This window comes from Aegilops tauschii, chromosome 4 (genome assembly GCF_002575655.3).
Source record: "Aegilops tauschii subsp. strangulata cultivar AL8/78 chromosome 4, Aet v6.0, whole genome shotgun sequence".
In the NCBI taxonomy this organism is placed as follows: domain Eukaryota; kingdom Viridiplantae; phylum Streptophyta; class Magnoliopsida; order Poales; family Poaceae; genus Aegilops; species Aegilops tauschii.
In genome coordinates, this window is record NC_053038.3 from 245,354,696 (window position 1) to 245,376,463 (window position 21,768).

Genomic DNA, 21,768 nt, shown 5'->3' on the forward strand with positions numbered 1-21,768 from the left:
TCTGACAAACAAGGGAGAGAGGTTGAGAGAGACGTACGGAGAAAATGCATACATGGGGAGGAGAGAGTGTATGTTTGTCATAGAGATATCCCCTGGAGATCGTGATGGGAATACATGGGTGGGAGATTGAGTGACAAGGTGTGTGCGCGATAGAAGATACCCCGAGAGATATCGAGATAGACGTGTGGATGGAAGGAGACAATACGTGTGTTCCTAATGGCTAGTGAGAGATAATCATACTTAGGGGGGGAGTGCGTGCGCCTATGATGGAGTGAGGGATTATGGTACTTAGGGGGATGCGTGTCACATAGAGAGAGAACAAGGGCGGAAGTGTTAGATGGGTCTATGTAGCGCGAGCGAGACATGTGTATTTGTGAACCAGGGAGATATAAAATTTGAGAGAGATAGAGGAGCCCCGATAAGGCTGAGTGGTGCGTCAGATAGCTGAGAGGGGGAAAGAGATATTCCATCTGCTCGATAATGCAGTGCATGTAAATTTTTTAGATGTCGAACTTTGGAAACTTTGACCAGGTTTACGCAAATGTTATTTATATCTACAATACCAAAGATACATCATACGAAACTACGTCTCCTGATAAATCTAATGGTATATGTTCGCCGTTCTAGATGTAAGTTTCTTTCTCCAGGTACATGGTCAAACTTTGTGATGTTTGACTTTTCAATAAATCTATATGCTATGGACCGAACAGAGTGCCTAAGTCGAGAGAGATCAAGTGTGTGTGGAGGAGAATGAGTGAGTGTGCAAAAAGAGTATGTGTGTGAAAGAGAAAGGGACAACAAACAATAAATTAGAGAGAGAGTGTGTGTTTTCGTTTCTTATGCAAACATATCACGCATGCATCTCCGAGATAGAAAAGCGAGGTGAGGAGATACACGAAGATAGCTAGTGCATGATTGTTTGCAACGGAGAGAGACACACCTATATCACATGTCCAATAGAGCTCTGGCCAACAAGGAACAAAGGTCGAGAGGGACGCATGGAGAACATGGATGCATGGGGAGGGAGAGAGGGTGTGTTTGTGATAGAGAGATCCCCTCGAGACCGTGAGGGGAATATATGGGTGGGAGATCGAGGGAGGTGCATGCACGATACAAAGATGACCCGAGAGAAATTGAGATAGACCATGCACATGTTTGTGATGGAGACTAAGATTAGCTACATTTACATATAACAGGGACTGCATGTGTCTACAATTGAGTGAGAGACCATCATACTTGGCTAGGTAGGAGATTGTGTGTGCGTGCGTGTGAGATGGAGAGAGAACGAGGGAGAGAGATTGTAACACCCCGGATGTAACTTTCCATATTTGTAACTCCAACTCTTGCCATTTTTGGCTATGTGTTATGATATTCCATTCGTGGTCGGGTTTTGTTTTTCGTTTTGCTTTTGTTCATGTCATGCATCTCATATCATGTCATCATGTGCATCTCATTTGCATACATGTTCGTCTCATGCATCCGAGCATTTTCCCCGTTGTCCGTTTTGCAATCTGGCACTCCCACATGCACCGGCACACCCCTCTTGTTTCTTTTCGTGAGCGGGTGTTGAACGTTCTCGGAATGGACCGAGTCTTGCCAAGTGGCCTTGGTATACCACCGGTAGACCACCTGTCAAGTTTCGTTCCATTTGGAGGTCGTTTGATGCTCCAACGGTTAACCGGGTAACCGCAAAGTCCTTTTGTGTGGTGCAGCAAAACCCCCCTCCAAACAGCCCAAAACCCATCTAAGTCACTTCCATGCTCTAGGTCGTTCGATCACGATCGTGTGGGCGAAAACCGCACTCCATTTGGAGCCTCCTAGCTCCTTCTACCTATAAAACACCTCCCCCCTCCGAAATTTCGGATCAAACCCTAGATCCAATCGTCCTCCGCGCCGCCGGACGCGTCCACTCCGCGCCGGATGGAATCCCGCCGCCGTGCCCGGCCAACCGCGCAGCGCCATGTGGCGCTTCCCCGCCGGCCCCCGCGAGCCAAGTTCTCGCGCCGCCCCGACCGCCGCCCGCTCCTCCGCCGTCCCGTCCGCGTCGCCCGGCCACCGCTCGCCGCCACCTCGCCGACCACCACCACCGCCGCCCGTCGCCTCGTCCAGCGCCGGCCGGCCCTGCCGCCGCCGACGGCCGGTTCCTCCCGTGCCGCCTCCACCAGATCCGGGGAGCTCTGTCACAATATCTTGCTCTGTTCATCGCATCATAACTCCGTGCGTACTGCACCGTTTCGCGCGTGTAATATATCGAAATGTTTGCCTCGAGATGCTCTTCATTTTGTTCCATTATGCCATGTTCATTTGAGTCCATCTTGATGCCCAAATCTCTGGTGCAAGAGTGCTATATGCTGTTACCTGCTGTTACTTATCAGAACTTGGTGATTTGTTATTTTTGTTGCATTTGATGTGTGCATCTTATGAGTATGAGCTCTACATGTGTTTTGATGTATGCCATGCCATCTTTAAAGAGGTGTATGCCATGTATTTTTGTGATGTCTGTGGTGACTAGCACAATTTTACTGTCTGTGACTGCTGTTATTTTGTTGCTATGTATCCATGTGGCTACAGTGAGATCCATGCTCCTTTTGGTGATATTCAGTAAGGTTGTTTTGTAGATATAGTTGTTCTCTATCCATTCATGCCCTTGTTTGCAATTATGGAGTGCCATAGCATGACTCAATCTTGCTCTACTTTTGCTATAAAATGTTCCTGGCAGATTGTTTACGTGTTATTCAATTTTGCCAAGGTTGTTGTAGTTGATCCATTCATGCTAAGTATTTTCTCTTGCCATGGTAGCTTCATAAACATGCCATCTTGCTGCAGGTATGTTTGTTTTGTCATGCATTGCTCTGTGTTGAGTGAATCAAGCTCACCAAGTCTGAGACCTGTTAACGAAACTTGCTATGTTTACATGGTTGCCATCATATCTTCTGATCCTTTTTGGCTCATGGTCAGTAAGGGACTTTTGTTCTATGCTTTTATTAGATTCAAGCAATGCCTTGCTTTGCTATGATAAGTTTCCGTAGCATGTTGATTGCTTGCTCTGAACATTGCTACCTGATGCTGTTTCAGGGATGTCCAGTAATTTCACCAAGTCTGTGAACCTGATATCTTTTGCACTTTTGCCATGCTTGTTTGAACCTGTTATGTTGTGATCTAGCCATAGCTCAGTGTTCATCTTTTGTCAAGCATCTCCTTTAGATTACTGTCATATGCTTCGTTGCTATGTTGGAGTGCTGTAGCATTGTTACTTGTTGTATTCTAAGTGCTATCATGCTGTTAATCGCAGATTCGTGTCATTGTTGTTTTATTTGCCATTTGCAAACCGTGCATCCATTTCTGGTGATCTTTATATCGATTTCGACCGAAATAATCTCATCTTTCCAGTGGCATTCTTGGTTTGCCAAGTTACTGCTTTGTTCATCCTTTTTCCTCCGGAGCACGCATATGCATCGCATATCATATCTTGCATATCATTCATGTTTTGCATCATGTTGCTTGTGCATTTCCCGTGATTAATTTTGGTTCCGTTGCTTGTGTTCTTGTTTTGGGTAGAGCCGGGAGACGAGTTCGTGAACGAGGAACCTGTTGAGTACGCTTACGAGGATCAAGCTTTCGACAACTCTGAGAACCTTGCAGGCAAGATGACCATACCCTCGAAATCACATCTATCTTTGCCTTGCTAGTTGTTCATTCTATTGCCATGCTGCGCTACCTACCACTTGCTATATCATGCCTCCCATATTGCCATGTCAAGCCTCTAACCATCCTTTCCTAGCAAACCGTTGTTTGGCTAAGTTACCGATTTTGCTCAGCCCTTCTTATAGCGTTGTTAGTTGCAGGTGAAGTTGAAGTTGGTTCCATGTTGGAACATGGATATTTTGGAATATCAAAATATCTCTTATTATATTAATGCATCTATATATTTGGTAAAGGGTGGAAGGCTCGGCCTTACGCCTGGTGTTTTGTTCCACTCTTGCCGCCCTAGTTACCATCATACCGTTATTATGTTCCTTGAGTTTGCGTTCCTTACGCGGTTGGGTGATTTATGGGACCCCTTAACAGTTCGCCTTGAATAAAACTCCTCCAGCAAGGCCCAACTTTGGTTTTACCATTTGCCACCTAAGCCTTTTCCCCCGGGTTTTCGCGAGCCCGAGGGTCATCTTTATTTAAACCCCCGGACCAGTGCTCCTTCGAGTGCTGGCCCAAACTGGGCGATGTCCGACGCCCCCTGGGCAACCAGGGTCTATGCCAACCCGACGTCTTGCCCATCCGGTGTGCCCGGAGAACGAGATATGTGCAGCTCCTATCGGGATTTGTCGGCACATTTGGGTGGCTTTGCTGGTCTTGTTTTACCATTGTTGAAATGTCTTGTAAACCGGGATTCCGAGACTGATCGGGTCTTCCCGGGAGAAGGTTTATCCTTCGTTGACCGTGAGAGCTTATGATGGGTTAAGTTGGGACACTCCTGCAGGGTATTATCTTTCAAAAGTTGTGCCCGCAGTTATGAGGCATATGGAAATTTGTTAATGTCCGATTGTAGAGAACTTGTCACTTGACCTCATTAAAATACATCAACCGTGTGTGTAGCCGTGATGGTCTCTTCTCGGCGGAGTCCGGGAAGCGAACATGGTTTGAGTTATGCATGAACGTAAGTAGGAGTTCAGGATCACTTCTTGGTCATTAATAGTTGACGACCGTGCCGCTACTTCTCTTCTCGCTCTCATTTGCGTATGTTAGCCACCATATATGCTTAGTGCTTGCCGCAGTTCCACCTCATTACACCATCCTTTCCTATAAGCTTAAATAGTCTTGATCTCGCGGGTGTGAGATTGCTGAGTCCTCGTGACTCACAGATTCTACCAAAACAGTTGCAGGTGCCGACGATGCCAGTGCAGATGATGCAACCGAGCTCAAGTGGGAGTTCGACGAGGAACGTGGTCGTTACTATGTTTCTTTTCCTGATGATCAGTAGTGGAGCCCAGTTGGGACGATCGGGAATCTAGCATTTGGGGTTATCTTATTTTCGTTTGGATTTGACCGTAGTCGGTCTATGTGTGGATTTTGGATGATGTATGAATTATATTTATGTATTGTGTGAAGTGGCGATTGTAAGCCAACTCTCGTTATCCCATTCTTGTTCATTACATGGGATTGTGTGAAGATGACCCTTCTTGCGAGAAAACCACAATGCGGTTATGCCTCTAAGTCGTGCCTCGACACGTGGGAGATATAGCCGCATCGTGGGCGTTACAGAGATAGAGTTTTATATGGGTCTATCGAGTGCGAGTGAGATATGCATGTGTATGTGTGACCCAGAGAGATGGAGTGTTTGAGAGAGAGAGGGAAGAGCTCCAAGATGACAGAGTGATGCGTGAGAGAGTTACGGGCAACGAGCCAAGGAATTTGTGTGTGTACGATGAGTGCAACCAAGGTATTTAGCTTGGACTAGAGAATCATACATAGTGTGCGAGAGAGACCTATAGATGGAGTATATATGCATGCGAACTAGAAAGACCCCCCCCCACACACACACAAAGAGAGAGAGAGAGAGAGAGAGAGATGGAGAGGGATCAACACGGTTTGTCTGTTGGATGCGTGCGACAGAATTGAAGATTGTCAGCGTGAGAGAGAGAGCAGGAGTCCGGGAGAGGGGGAGGTCGTTTTTTATGCATCAAAGACTGATATAAACCATGTTTCGATATAAACTTGCATTCAAATATTTAAATTGGAGAACATGTTGTCTTCAATCCACACATGAACGGAGATATGCGTATATCAAACAAGTTCATTAATTTGACTTTCAACATGTTCATGGAGTACTATAATACTGTACAACATGCTACTCAATTGAGGTGTTGAATTTTGGATTTAGTTCACTATTTTGACCTCGTGAACGAGCTATTTCATTGAACCGAGATATTTCATTTTGGGTTTGATTCCCGTTTTTGAGTGGGTCAACTATTTGTCATATAGTAAATCGTTATAAACTAGCATGTAAAATCACATTACTCCCGAGCATCATCTCTCCATCTAAAAAAGAAGTGGCAAGCTAATATTTTAAAATTTGATTCGAATCGACTTGGTAAGGTAGACGTGGATGCTCGTTCTCCAAAAATTTGAAAGAACCGTTAAACACCCTCTGCTCGATGGAATTCACCCGAGCAACTAAATGGGAGACGCGAAATTACCAGCCTATGTGGGACACACATCAATGGGCCCGTTGTACATCGAGGGTAGGTTCATAACTTCATCCAAGCGTGCCTTCTCCTCAGCCGAAATGACCTGTGCCGAATAATTCATAAACCATGGTCGGCAAAACACCCTCTCCTCACCCGAAATAGCTCGCGCCCACTATTTCAAAACATGCTCTCCTTGCCCGAAATTGCTCGCGCCCACTATATTTCAAAACACGCCCTCCTCGCCTGAAATCGCTCACGCCCACTATATTTCAAAACACGCCCTCCTCGCCCGAAATCGCTCGCGCCCACTGTTTGGGAGTAGCAAAGTTCCTCTACTATCCCCGACCCTCAGTACACAGACCCAAGCCGAGAAGCCTAAAGGCAGGGGTAGAACTGTAACTCCCCCACATTTCAGACAAATGCGTCCGTAAGACATGGTTACCCCTCCCAATTCCCCATTCATACCTCGTGGGCGCCAAACCACCTTCTCCCCAGAAGCTCCCTTATCTCGAGCCGCGAAACCTCAGCGCCTCCTCCATAGCACCTCCACCGCACCAAATTCACAGCCGCCCTCCTCTCTAATCCCGGCGACACTGTCCATTTGCCGTCGTGCACTGGGCCGTGTGCCTCTTACTCCGTGCTGCCGGAGCTGTCTCGACGACAGCCGCGTGAACCGTACCTGAGCCGATTCACCCCCGCCATTGTTCACGGCACCGAAGCGGCTCCAACTTTGGATCCGTCCAGAGCCTTGGCACTGCTTCCCCGAAGCCATCGACCATCGTGACATCTCTGCTTCCCTGCCACCGGTAGCCACCGCAACCACGCCGGCCTCACCGACTCGGCAGCTGGAGCTGCCTACTACATCGGGCGCCAGATAGGTCACACCCTCATCTCAAATCACTTTATTTAGGCGTCACTTGTCTGATTTTTTTTATTCTGGGACAATCAATTCCCAATGGGAAGCGGCACCCCTCGAGCCGGCGGAGCTCCTAGGCTGTCGGTTGGCTGGTGTCTAACGTAAGGGTGCGGGGGCGCAAGTTCGCAGTGGAAGCAACGCTTAGATGGCTATCTTAGAGTTGCGTGGGTTGAAGGCACTGCCGCTGCCGGATCTAGATGACGGCGCGTCTTTGTGGATTGGCCCAGGGGCGGCGCAACAACGGCAGTGCGATGGAGCGGAGACCGGGGTTTTGGTCGAGGCCACGGACGGCGGAGGCTGGCTGCTCTGCCGGTGGTCACTGGCTCTTCTGGGAAGATTCCGAATAGTGTCAGCTGGGAGGCACAAGATGGCCATCAAGCCATCCGGCGTAGATCGGACAGTACCAAAATAAATAAAATCGTGTGACCCCAATTTAGTCTTCAGTCAACAGACGTGTGACCACTCTCGTACCTTGCTGTTGATCTCTTAGGGTATTTCTTCAGATCAGAGAGATGTGTCATTCTTAACATTATGCGTTTTCTGCATCTTGAGCCACACCGTCTTCTGACTCACCGGAGCTGCTCCAACAAGGGAAGCATACACCAGAAGGGAGCTATAGTCCCCAGTCAACAGTTCCCTGCATCGAATGCGCGTGCCTGACATGGACAACCACAACAACTGCAGGGCCATCGACAAGTTAGCACATGATGCTCACTCCTATGGATGGCGGCCAGATAGGTTGTACCCTCATCTTACTTGTGTGAAACATTTATGGCTTTGTTATTCATCTAAGCATGGAAAATAGATTATCACATTTCACTGTATATTAATGTTGATCTCTTACGGGTCTTGTTCTGGAGTTAACGTTGTTCGATAGTTCAGCTAGAGACTTGTTCTTTAGGTAACACTGTTCCATAGTTATCATCCATCAGCCAATGCTATCCCACAGGCTGGCGATTGTAGTATTATACCACTTCTAGTATAACCTATGTTGTTACTTAATACTTTTATGTGCCATCTAGTTAATCTCGAGTACAAACGATACATATTCTGTAGCTTTCATCTGTGTTCTCCCTTTAGTTTTTTAGACCTGTTGCTGCTAGTTAACCCCAGTCCTACTATTTATGTCGTCTCCTACAGGCACTCATTGCATAAATCTAACTACTAGTTGTCTTCCATGCATGTCAGATATAATTGCACACACTGATTTATCCACAAGAACCTCATGGAGCAATGTAACGGCCAACAAACTTGAGGTCAATGATACCCAATATGATGGAACATGTAAAGGCAGTTCTTCACAAGACTTGCAGAAAGATGATGAATCCTATTCACCCCACAAGGTCCTTGCTCTAACTTGGCCCTTGATATGGGTACAGCATGCATATAATGTCCTGGAGTGCATCTACTCTGTTGCAATGCCTTGTGCTTAGCCTGCTGGTCATGCATGTAAATATGGCATGCCTTCCTATTTTTCAGTGCCTATTCCATTCATGATAACATGTTTTCAAATTCAAGTACTGTCATTCTACTCTATCGCAATACCATCTTCTTAGTTTGGACATCATGCTTCTCAATATCTTATGCATTGTTATTCATCAGTATGTACTTCATCTGTCTACCATACCATGTTCTTTTTTTTACATTGAAGTGTTGTTCTAGTGGTCTCTTGCAATGCCATCTTAGTTTCCCAATCATACACGCATATGTTGCCATAGTGTTTTTCTGTATGTATTCCGCTAGCATACAGTTTTACATTCAAGTAGTGTTTTTTTACACTATTGTCCCGTCGTATCCCTAGCTCTTACGTCATACTCCCTCCGTCCAGATTACATGTCGCAGAAATGGATAAAACTGGATGTATCTAGAACTGAAATAGGCCTAGACCCATCCATTTATTTCGGGATGGAGGGAATACATGTCAATATGTCATGCCTTTCTATTCTTCAGTACCTATTCCATCTCTGCTATAGCATGTTTTATAATTGAAGCACCATTCTTCTATATAAGGCATGCAAGGGGAAGACGGTTATGTTAGAATCTGAAGGGTTACAAACCAGGTCTTTGCAATAGATCCAAACGCCAGGAGATAATAAACCAACTCCAGTTTTCATAGATACTGCTCCAGCACAGAGAAACCCAACTCCCACTGATATTAAGCGTGTGCGTATCAGTCCAGCAAAAATATGTCAACTCCATTCTAAGAAGCGTGTGTGTATCCTCGCATCATGAAATTTTATAGCATTCTGATCATATTTTCTACATGTTTCTTACTCATCTCTCTTTTAGAAAATAAGGTTAAACGATAGAAGACTTCCTCCAATGGGATCGTATTCGAGGAAAGTATCTTGAAAGTATCTTGCGGGAATTCTCTATGCTCCAATGCTGATGTAAGTACCTATTGTATATCACTATATTTTTACATCAGCATGTATTTTGTTAATCGGCGTGAATCCAACCATTATCTGATCTAAAATTAGTTGTAGCAAAATGTTAAAGGCGACAATATTGATTTTTGTAAGGAAAACTGCCTGGTAGTTTTGCATACTGAGCTGCATGAGTGTACTATCTCATATCAGGCACATTACTGAATTGTTGTGGTGCTCTGGTTGCCCATCCATTCATTGTGTCAACGTTGCTTTCGTATTACCTTACCTGGCTGATGATAGCTGTGCCATATTGTGTTAATTTGGTGTAGGCTGGCGTGGTCTGCTTGCCCAAAAGTTCGTTGTGTCAATGTTGCTTTCCTATTATCTGACCTGGCCAATGATAGCAATGCTAGTGTGTTAATTTGGTGCAGGCTGCTGAAGATAAGAAGACAAGCTCTGAAAACAGCAAGGCAACCCCATTGTTTCTTTCCAATAAATCTAGGCCAGGTAATGTGGCAATAACTCTTGATTAATCTGTTCGGTTCCCCTCCTAATTTATGTTATGATGTAGTGGTCGAGACACTCTCCACTATCAATAATACAAGCCTGCCAAAATCGCCATCTGAATCTGTTTAGTTTCCTCTGTCTCGAATGCAACGGAAAAAATGTATGTTTGTGAACCAATTAATGGCTGAAGCAATGATGGAAATGGTGGAGGAATCAGAGGTGCACATACGTGCACAACAACATCTGGCAATGTTTTCAAAGACAGTGTAGCAAAGCAGCAAGAACTTGCCCACATGCTTATGGGCGTCATCAGCGCTGAGGATGCAGATTGTGACGTTGTAGATTGTTAGGTTATGTTCATTTATTTGCACTGGCATCAATCTTTGATTGCCCAGTGGATGTAATTTCCTGTAATATATGCTGGATGTGCAACGTTTTCCCCTGTATGCCGTACCTTTGCTTGATCGCTTTTGGTCGTGTGCATAATTGCTCGTCGTATTGGGTTCATATTATCTAATTGGGCATAAAGACATGTACAAACTTTAGTGGGCCCATTAAGTTAATGGGCCGTTACTGGGCCGAAAGTTAATGGTCGGTCCACTTACCTCCCGGGTCGTTAACAGGCTGACATCAAAGCAGGCAACAGGCGGGCCCATTTGATTTTGACGGGCCGTTAACATGCCGATACTAGGTCGGGCTACATATGGCCCAACTATACAGTGGGCCTTTAGCAAGCCGAAAGAGACAGCAGGCTCGTACTGGACCATGAAGAGCATGGGTCGCGGAGAGGCCGAAACTCAGGTCGTATTGTAAATGGCCCAACTGTGTTGTGGGCCTTTAGTAGGACGAAAGAGAAACCGGGCTGGTATTGGACCATGAAGAGCATTGGCCATTAAAAGGACAAAACTCAGGTCCGACTGCAAATGGCCCAGCTCACTTACGGGCTGTCAGCAGGCTGAAAGACACACCCATCCGGAAATTGGCCCAACACTTAAATGGGTCGCTAAAAGGCCGAAAGATGTACATCATGAATTGGCCCATCCCTTGAATGGGCCGTTAACAGGCTGAAACCACATCGGGCCGATATTGAGCCCAAATATATAGCGGGTTGTTAATGGGCTCGAACTGACGATGGGCTGCAATGGTGTCAAATCGTTAACAGGCCCATGACGGGCCGAATTGGCACATCTCATATGGGTTGTGGGCTTAAATGGAACTGACACAAGTAGGCCTTGTATGGGCCGGCCTGCTAATTCTTACTAGGCCAGCCTTTTTCACCGGAATGGGCCACTGTTGGGCCGTGCCACGTGTCGATCTATCATAGGCGCCTCCTGTCCAATGGACGGACGTCATCTAGCCCACCGAGGAGCGGACACGTGTTTCCTCCAGCTAATGAGAATTTTACACGTGGAAAATCCCCATTGGTCCGGGCTGTTAACGGGTTATCGGATCCAAAACCGGACACGATAGCTTAACGGCGACCCGTTACGGTCGATGCCACGTGTCAGTCACCCTTGACGAAAGCAATTCCATGATGCGCGATTTATCATCATGGAAGTGGACACTTCCGTGATTATAATTTTGGTAATGTCATGGAACACTTCTACGACAACATAGGTATGACTATCTTGATTCTGTCATAAAATCGTCATGGATGTACATGCATGACAAAAAACATGACCTACTGTGACAAACATGTATCATCACGGAAGTGTATTTTTTTGTAGTGGAGACTATGATTCCCCCACAAGTCGGGATGAGACTCCGGACAAAAAAAAGAGGCAAAAAAAATGAGAGAAGGCCCAAATAAAAAAATGAGAGAAAAGAGAGAAGGGGCAATGCTACAATCCGTTTACCACACATGTGCTTCAAAGTAGCACCATCATCTTCATGATAGGGAGTCTCCTATATTGTCACTTTCATATACTAGTGGGAATTTTTCATTATAGAACTTGGCTTGTACATTCCAATGACGGGCTTCCTCGAATTGCCCTAGGTCTTCATGAGCAAGCGAGTTGGATGCACACCCACTTAGTTTCTCTTTGAGCTTTCATAAACTTATAGCTCTAGTGCATCCGTTGCATGGCAATCCCTACGCACTCACATTCATATCTATTGATGGGCATCTCCATAGCCCGTTGATACGCCTAGTTGATGTGAGACTATCTCCTTCTTTTTGTCTTCTCCACAACCACCTTCTATTCCACCTATAGTGCTATGTCCATGGCTCACGCTCATGTATTGCGTGAAAGTTGGAAAAGTTTGAGAACATCAAAATTATGAAACAATTGCTTGGCTTGTCATCAGGGTTGTGCATGATTTGAATATTTTGTGTGATGAAGATGGAGCATAGCCAGACTATATGAGTTTGTAGGGATAAGCTTTCTTTGGCCATGTTATTTTGAGAAGACATAATTGCCTTGTTAGTATGCTTGAAGTATTATTGGTTTTATATCAATATTAAACTTTTGTTTTGAATCATACGGATCTGAATATTCATGCCACAATAAAGAAATTACATGGATAAATATGTTAGGTAGCATTCCACATCAAAAAAATTGTTTTTATCATTTACCTACTCGAGGATGAGCATGAATTAAACTTGGGGAGGCTTGATACGTCTCCAATGTATCTATAATTTTTAATTTTTCCATGCTATTATATTATCTGTTTTGGATGTTTTATATGCATTAATATGGTATTTTATATTATTTTTTGGACTAACCTATTAACCTAGAGCCCAGTGCCAGTTCCTATTTTTTCCCTGTTTTTGAGTTTCACAGAAAAGAAATACCAAACGGAGTCCAAATGGAGTAAAACCTTCGCGATGATTTTTCTCGGACCAGATGACAACCAGGAGACTTGGAGATGAAGTAGGAGGAGCCACGAGGTAGGCACAAGGACGAAGGGCGCGCCCAGGGGGTAGGCCGCACCCCCACCCTTGTGGGCCCCTCGTGCACCCCTAACCTAATTTATGCGCCTATATATTCCCATATATCCCCAAACCAACAGAGGCATCCACGAAAACACTTTCCCACGGCCACAACCTTCTGTACCCGTGAGATCCCATCTCGGGACCTTTTCCGGCACCCTGCTAGAGGGGGATTCGATCACGGAGGGCTTCTACATCAACTCTATTGCCCTTTCGATGAAGCGTGAGTAGTTTCCCACAGACCTACGGGTCCATAGCTAGTAGCTAGATGGCTTCTTCTCTCTCTCTTTGATTCTCAATACCATGTTCTCCTCGATGTTCTTAGAGATCTATTCGATGTAATACATTTTTGCGGTGTGTTTACCGAGATCCGGTGAATTGTGGATTTATGATCAGCTTATCTATGAATATTATTTGAACCTTCTCTGAATCCTTATATGCATGATTTGATATCAATGTAATTCTCTTCAGACTATCAGTTTGGTTTGGCCAACTAGATTGTTTTTTCTTGCAATGGGAGAAGTGTTTAGCTTTGGGTTCAATCTAGCTTTGTCCTTTCCTAGTGACGGTAGGGGCAGCAACGCATGTATTGTATTGTTGCCATCGAGGATAAAAAGATGGGGTTTTCATCATATTGCTTGAGTTAATTCCTCTACATCATGTCATCTTGCTTAATGCGTTACTCCATTCTTTATGAACTTAATACTCTAAATGCATGCTGGATAGCGGTCGATGTGTGGAGTAATGGTAGTAGATGCAGAATCGTTTCGGTCTACTTGACATGGACGTGATGCCTATATTCATGATCATTGCCATATATATCGTCATAACTTTGCGCTTTTCTATCAATTGCTCGGCAGTAATTTGTTCACCCACCGTATTATTTACTATCATGAGAGAAGCCTCTAGTGAAACCTATGGCCCCCGGGTCTATTTTCCATCATATAAGTTTCTGATCTATAATATTAGTTTCCGATTTACTCTTTTTGCAATCTTTTACTTTCCGATCTATAAATCAAAAATACCAAAATATTTACTTTACCGTTTATCTATCACTGTCAGATCTCACTTTTGCAAGTAACTGTGAAGGGGTTGACAACCCCTATATCACGTTGGGTGGAAGTTGTTTGATTATTTGTGCAGGTATTCGGTGACTTGAGCGTTATCTCCTACTGGATTTATACCTTGGTTCTCAAATTGAGGGAAATACTTATCTCTATTTTGCTGCATCACCCTTTCCTCTTCAAGGGAAAAACCAACGCAAGCTCAAGAAGTAGCAGAATGCTAGGACCCGCGGGGACCGATGCTTGCCCTCGTGCGGGAGGACCGCCTCAGCCCCATAGATGAGAAAGAACGGGGTCTCACCGGTGGGCTTAGTCGCCGTGTTGCAGATGGACCAGAACACATACTTAAGCTCACTGAGCCAACCCCTGCCGCAGGCCTCAAGTTTCTTCTTGAAGCTCCTTGCCTTGAGGCCCCTCAGGACCTCCGCGTTGGCGCGCTCAGCCTGGCCGTTGCTCCGTGGGTGCGCCACTGAATAGTAGCACATCCCCGTTCCAAGGCTAGCGCAATACGTCCTGAAGAGGTTGCTTGTGAATTGGGAGCCATTGTCAGTAATGATACGATTGGGGACACCGAAATGACTCATGAGGCCCTTAATGAACTTGACGGCTGAGCCAGCGGGGGTTGGTGCATACGGGCTCCACCCCCGCCAACTTGGTGAACTTGTCGATGGCGACGTAGAGGTAGCGTTACCCACCGTCTACCCGAGGAAACGGACCCAGGATATCTAGCCCCCAGACTACGAACGACCACGAGAGCGGGATGGTCTTGTGACCTTGTGCGAGCTGGTGAATCTGCTTGGTGTGCAACTGGCAGGCCTCACAAGATCGCACCAGCTCGGTGCCGTCGTTGAGCGTTGTAGGCCAGTAGAACCCGCTTCGGAACACCTTGCCCACGAGGGTGTGCGATGAGGAGTGGTGCCCGCAATCCCCTTCATGGATATCGGCCAGCAACTCGCAGCGAGATGTTGTTGGGGCGTCGCCGATACAGCTCGCCGTCCTGCAAGCAATAAGCAGTGGCCTAGCGGAACACGCACTCCACATCTTCCTCCTTCTCCAGTAAGGTGCCGCGGAGCAGGTACGCCATGAGCTCCTCTGTCCAGCAGCCTGCCTGAGGTTCTAGTGCCAGGAGTAGGCGGGCTCCCAAGTTCGGACCACAAGCCGGGGCTCCTGACGTCGGGGCCGGCGTCGGCTCCTCCCTGAGCAACGTCGGGCCTGCGGCCGAGGGCGCCGCTGATGGCCTGAAGAGCCTCTCCTCGAAGATGCCGGGCTTCTAAGGCTTGTGGCGGGACGCCCTCTTGGCGACGTCGTCTGCTTCCTTGTTCGCGCCATGCAGGACATGCTGCAATTCCAAACCCAGGAAGCACTTTTCGATTTTACGTACCTCTTCCAGGCAAGCCTCCATGTGCTCATCCTTCGATTTGTACTCCTTGATGGAGAAGTTGACGATGAGTTGGGATTCTCCCTTGATGGTGAGGCGCTTGATCTCGAGGGCGGCCGCGGCCCTGAGGCCAGCAATCAAGCCCTCATACTATGCAATGTTGCTGGAGACCTTCTCGCCATGCTGGAAGAAAAGTTGCACGGTATATTAGAGCTTTTCCTCGATTGGTGAGATGAGTACGACTCAAGCCCCCGCGCCCTGCCGTGCGAAGGCACCATCGAAGTGCATGACCCAGCCGTCGGATGCCTCGTCGCCGGGAGTGAGGGATTGCCCCTCATCCAGCCCCTGGTTGGTAGCGCCGGTCCACTCCGCCATGGCATCAGCGAGGGTGGCTCCCTTGATGACCCTGGTTGTGCTGAACTCCAGCTGGAAGGCCTGCAGCTCGATGTTCCACTCTGCAACCCTCCCCGCACGCTAGGGCTGAAGAACACCTTCTCCAGGGGGTATGCCGAGACAACCTTGATGGGGTGTCCTTGGAAATAGTGGCACATCTTCCTTGAGGTGACAGGGAGTGCGAGCAAGAGCTTGTGCTGCATAGGGTAGCGCACGCATCACACAACACCATGCTGACAAAGTACACTGGATGCTCAACGAGAGGTGGGGCGTCGGGGATGCCTCATTCTGCGGGGGGCGCGAGGGACTCGGGAGGCCCGCAGGTCGATGAAGCAATGGGATCCTCAGGAGCGCCGTCCTGAGGTGGCGAAGGTTGCACGACTCCTCGCGGGCTACCTTGCTTCGCGCTTGCGCCGACATGCTCTTCCCGGACTGCCACGAGTGTCGTGCTGGCCGAGTGGGGAGTGTCCGCCAAGTAAAGCACCAGAGGCTCATGCGGACGAGACGCCACCATGACAGACGGGCTCGTCAGGTATCGCTTGCGGTCTTCCAAGGCCGCCTCAGCTTCCAGGGTCCACTCGAAGGGGCCCTTCCTCTTCATAAGCTTGAAGAAAGGGAGGGCACACTCGCCAAGCTTGGAGATGAAGCACTCCAAGGAGGTCACGCACACCGCAAGCTTCTGCAGCTCCTTGAGGGTCTGAGGCGGGCTCATCCTCTGTATTGCCTTGACCTTCTGGGGCTTGGCCTCGATCCCTCTGTGCGACACTAGGAAAACCAACAGCTTGTCGGACGGAACCCCGAACACACACTTCTCCGGGTTTAGCTTCAGGTTTATGCTTCGTGGGTTAGTGACTGTCTCTTCTAGGTCTTTGATTAGGGCCCTTCCCTCCTACAACTTGACCATGATGTCATCAACGTATGCCTCCGCATTCCTCCCCAGCTGCGGCCCAAGCACGATGTGCATTAGCCGTTGGAAGGTCGCACCAGCGTTCCGTGGCCCAAAGGGCATGCAGGTGTAGCAGTACATGCCGCATGGGGAGATGAATGCTAGCAGTGGAATCCACGATCTGGTCGATGCGCGGGAGCGGGAAAGGGTCCTGAGGGCAAGCTTTGTTGGGGATCGTGAAGTCGACACACATGCGCTTCTTCCGTCCTTTCTTAGGGATAATCACTGGGGTGGCCAACCAATCCAGGTGCCGCACTTCCCGAATAACACCTGCTCCTTGCAACTTACGGACCTATTGGACGATGAACGCTTGCTTCTCTTGTGCTTGATGTCGTGCCTTTTGCTTTACTGGGTGCACACCGGGGCATACCATCAAGTGGTGCTCGATCACTTCCCTCGGGATACCAAGCAAGTCGGACGCCTCCCACGCGAATACGTATTTGTTGGCCCTCAGGAAGCCAACCAACGCCTCCTCCTGGTCTGGGTGTCGGCGTTCTGGGAACGGGGGTCCCCAGACTTGCTTGGCTGCGGCCCACGGCGTGGCTAAGTCAGCGGGCCGTACGACCCATCTTCATCAACAAGGCATCCAAGACACTCGCGAGGGGCCAAGCCTCGCGAGGCGGACGACGCAAGACCTCCTCAGGAGTGGCCTAGCCAGGCAGGCTCACGAGGAGCGGAGATATCAAGGCGGGGCAAACCTCACGAAGCTCTCGTGACGTGAGCCATGACGATCGGCGCCAGGCGGGCGCCAGGACGCGCAGCGTCCTAGTTTCCTCTTTGGTGCTAAGGAGGCAAGCGCAGGCGAGGAGTACCGAGGCATCAGGGAAAGGTTGCCATATCGGTGCAACGAGACCAAGACCAGAAGGACGGCAGGACGGAGGTCATCGTGGAGCCCAAGAGGGCGTCACCACCACAGCCTTTCGCAGGCGAATACCACTTTTGTCAGGATAGCTTGTCCTAGTTGTCCCCCTTCAAATTTGCCTGCCGTTGTTGGCTCCCTTCCCGCTCAATATTTGGGAAGAGGACCAGGGCCTACATAAGTAGAACTAGCCACCACAGTAGAGGGAATCTCGGCCTGATCTGATCTGATCTGATCGAGAGCCTACCCTAGACACAAGAACACCTCAACCTCAGGAGGTTGTTCTTCCCCTTGTACTGTTCATCATCAGCCCAAATGCAATCCACCACCACACACTGGAGTAGGGTATTACACCACAACGGTGGCCCGAACCAGTATAAATCTCGTGTCTTTCTGTGTTGCGAGTTCATCGAGTTCGTCTGCGAGAGCTTAGCGAGCTAGGGCGTGGATCCGTAGGAGGGAAAGACTTCGCACGCACCCCAGAGTTCGAACCTTAAGGGTTTGCCAGAACCCCACATCCGACACTGGGGGAAGGCTGGAACCAATGGTGAAGGTGGGGCCCGAGCCCCAATGTCGACAGGCACCTGCTTTGTCTCGGCCTGGTCCGGCGAGAACAATTGCTTTTTCTTTGCGTACGCGGCCTCCTGAGCCTCCGTGGCACCCCCGGCGTTAGGACACGAAGCCGTTGCGGCCCTGTAGGCGAGCATGAGGGCCCGGACCGCGTCTTTCGTATCCCCGACCACCGTGATAATGCCACCGCTGCCCGTCATCTTGACGATGTTGTATCCCGGATGGGTCACCGTCATGAACTTGGTGAGGGCCGAATACCCCAGGATGGCATTGTACGGGAGGCCGATGCGGGCCACGTCGAGGCCCATCAGCTCAGTGCGGTAGTTGTTGTGTGTGCCAAAGACGACGGGGAGGCGTATCTGCCCTAGGGGGTGGCCGAGCCCTTGACCACCCCCGAGAAAGGCTTGGTGGGAGTGAGCTGGTCGTACGGCACCTGGAGCAGGTCGAATGTTTCCACGGAGAGGACGTTCAGGCTGGCGCCTCCGTCGATGAGGGTCTTGCTTACCGCGACGTTGCTGATGGTGGGCGTGCATAGCATGGGGAGGACACCCGTAGCCACCGTGATCTTGGGATGATCTCTGGAATCGAAGGTGATGTCGGCCTCAGGCCCGGCACGGCCCCGCACAGCCTTGTGTTGCGGTCATGTAGCGCTTGCCCGACGGAGAAACTGCTTGATGTGGTGACCAGAAGCAGGCGGTTGCAACCTGCCGGTGATGCACGTGACAGCATGGGGCGCTGGAGCCGCGATGCATGCGACAAACTGGTCGCAGAGCTCTTCCCAGGAGAAGATCGAGGCGTGCGGGAGGCCGTGGAGCCAAGATTGAGAGGCCCCCATGAGGGCCAGGGGGAGCCAGTTAGCCATGGCCTTGTCGTCGTCACCCGCCACCTGTATGGCCTGCGCGTATGATCGGAGGAACTCTTCGGGGTCCGCAACGCCGTCGTATCACGGGGGCACCGCCGGCCTGAACTTCACGGGCCACTGCACCCGACGCAGGCCGGGGGTGAAGCCCGGGCAAACTGCGGCGCTCCCATATGCTTCGGGCGGCCATGCCTGCAAGGCACCGCCCGCCATGGAGGTAGCGGAGTGAGGACGAAGCATGGTTGGTGGAGAAGCGAAACTTCGACACGCCCCTACCTAGTGCACCATATGTCGGATTCAGGGCTCCGTGGACCCAACAAGGTTCGAACTCTGGGGCATGTGCAAAGATCTCAACCTCTCAAGTCTCAAGCTCGTGGCCTTACAGCCTAGCCTCGTCGGATGCACACTCGAGCGGGGAAGAAGATGAATACGGCAGTTTGCCCAGGTTCGGGCCACCTTGCGGTGTAAAACCCTACTCCTGCTTTGTGGTGGATTGGCCTCACGAGGGGCTGAGGATGAACAAGTACAGTGGATGAACAGCCTCGCGAGGGCTACGGTGGTGAGGATCGAAAGGATATCCCCCTCTCCGGTGGTGGCTAACCTATATTTATAGTGGCCTTGGTCCTCTTCCCTCAAACTTAGGCGGGAAGGGATCCCGCAGTGGCCACTTTAAAAGGAGACAGAAAGTACATATAATCCTGACGAAAGGTGGTCTTCGCCTGCAAAGCTTCTGGTCGTGACGCAGCGGTGGGCTCGGTGATGACATTTGTCCTGCCGAGCTCGTGGTCTTGGTCTTGGTGCACCAGAATGGAAACCTTCTGGGGATTCCTCGAGAACCCGTGCTCATCCTTGCTCCCTTAGCATCGAAAGGGAAACTGTCTCCTTTGCACCCGCTGGCGCTCACCTGGCCATGGTCGTCATGGCTCATGTCATCGCAGCCTCGTGAGGCTGGGTACCAGCATAGAAATCTCCGCTCCTCGGGAGGCCACCTAGGGAGGCCGCTGAGGGAGTCCTGGATTAAGGGGTCCTCGGGTGTCTGGGTTGTGTGCAATGGGCCGGGTTGATGGGCCGTGAAGATTGTAACGCCCACGATGCGGCTATATCTCCCACGTGTCGAGGCACGACTTAGAGGCATAACCGCATTGTGGTTTTGTCGCAAGAAGGGTCATCTTCACACAATCCCATGTAATGAACAAGAATGGGATAAAGAGTTGGCTTACAATCGCCACTTCACACAATACATAAATATAAATCATACATCATCCAAAATACAAACATAGACCGACTACGGTCAAGATCCAAATGAAAAATAAGATAACCCCAAATGCTAGATCCCCGATCGTCCCAACTGGGCTCCACTACTGATCATCGGGAAAAGACACATAGTAACGACCACGTTCCTCATCGAACTCCCACTTGAGATCGATCCCATCATCTGTACTGGCATCGTCGGCACCTGCAACTGTTTTGGTAGAATCTGTGAGTCACAAGGACTCAGCAATCTCACACCCGCGAGATCAAGACTATTTAAGCTTATAGGAAAGGAAGGTGTAATGAGGTGGAGCTGCAGCGGCAATAAGCATATATGGTGGCTAACATACGCAAAAGAGAGCGATAAGAGAAGCAACGGAACGGTCGACATCTAGCAATGACCAAGAAGTGATCCTGAACTCCTACTTACGTCATTCATAACTCAAACCGTGTTCACTTCCCGGACTTCGCCGAGAAGAGACCATCACGGCTACACACACAGTTGATGTATTTTAGCTGAGGTCAAGTGACAAGTTCTCTACAACCGGACATTAACAAAATCCCATCTGCCTCATAACCGCGGGCACGGCTTTCGAAAGATATTACCCTGCAGGGGTGTCCCAACTTAGCCCATCATAAGCTCTCACGGACAACGAAGGATAAACCTTCTCCCGGAAAAACCCGATCAGTCTCGGAATCCCGGTTTACGAGACATTTCGACAATGGTAAAACAAGACCAGCAAAGCCGCCCGAATGTGCCGACAAATCCCGATAGGAGCTGCACATATCTCGTTCTCAGGGCACACCGGATTGTCCAAGCTTCCGGTAGGCCAGCCCAGAGTTTCCCCTGGTGGCCACCGGCGACTGACAGGTTGGACCAACACTCAGAGGAGCACTGGCCCGGGGGTTTAAATAAAGATGACCCTCGGGCTCGCGAAAACCCGGGGGAAAAGGCTTAGGCCGCAAATGGTAAAACCAAAGTTGGGCCTTGGTGGAGGAGTTTTATTCAAGGTGAACTGTCAAGGGGGTCCCATAAAACACCCAACCGCGTAAGGAACGCAAACTCAAGGAACATAATAGCGGTAAGACAGAAACTAGGGCGGCAAGAGTGGAACAAAACACCAGGCATAAGGCCGAGCCTTCCACCCTTTACCAAATATATAGATGCATTAATATAAATAAGAGATATTGTGATATCCCAACATATCCATGTTCCAACATGGAACCAACTTCAACTTCACCTGCAACTAGCAACGCTATAAGAAGGGCTGAGCAAAAGCGGTAACTTAGCCAAACAACGGTTTGCTAAGAAAGGATGGTTAGAGGCTGACATGGCAATATGGGAGGAATGATATAGCAAGTGATAGGTAGCGCAGCATGGCAATAGAACGAACAACTAGCAAAGCAAAGATAGAAGTGATATCGAGGGGTGGTCATCTTGCCTGCAAGGTTCTTAGAGTTGTCGAGAGCTTGATCCTCGTAAGCGTACTCAACAGGTTCCTCATCACGAACTCATCTCCCGGCTCTACCCAAGACAAG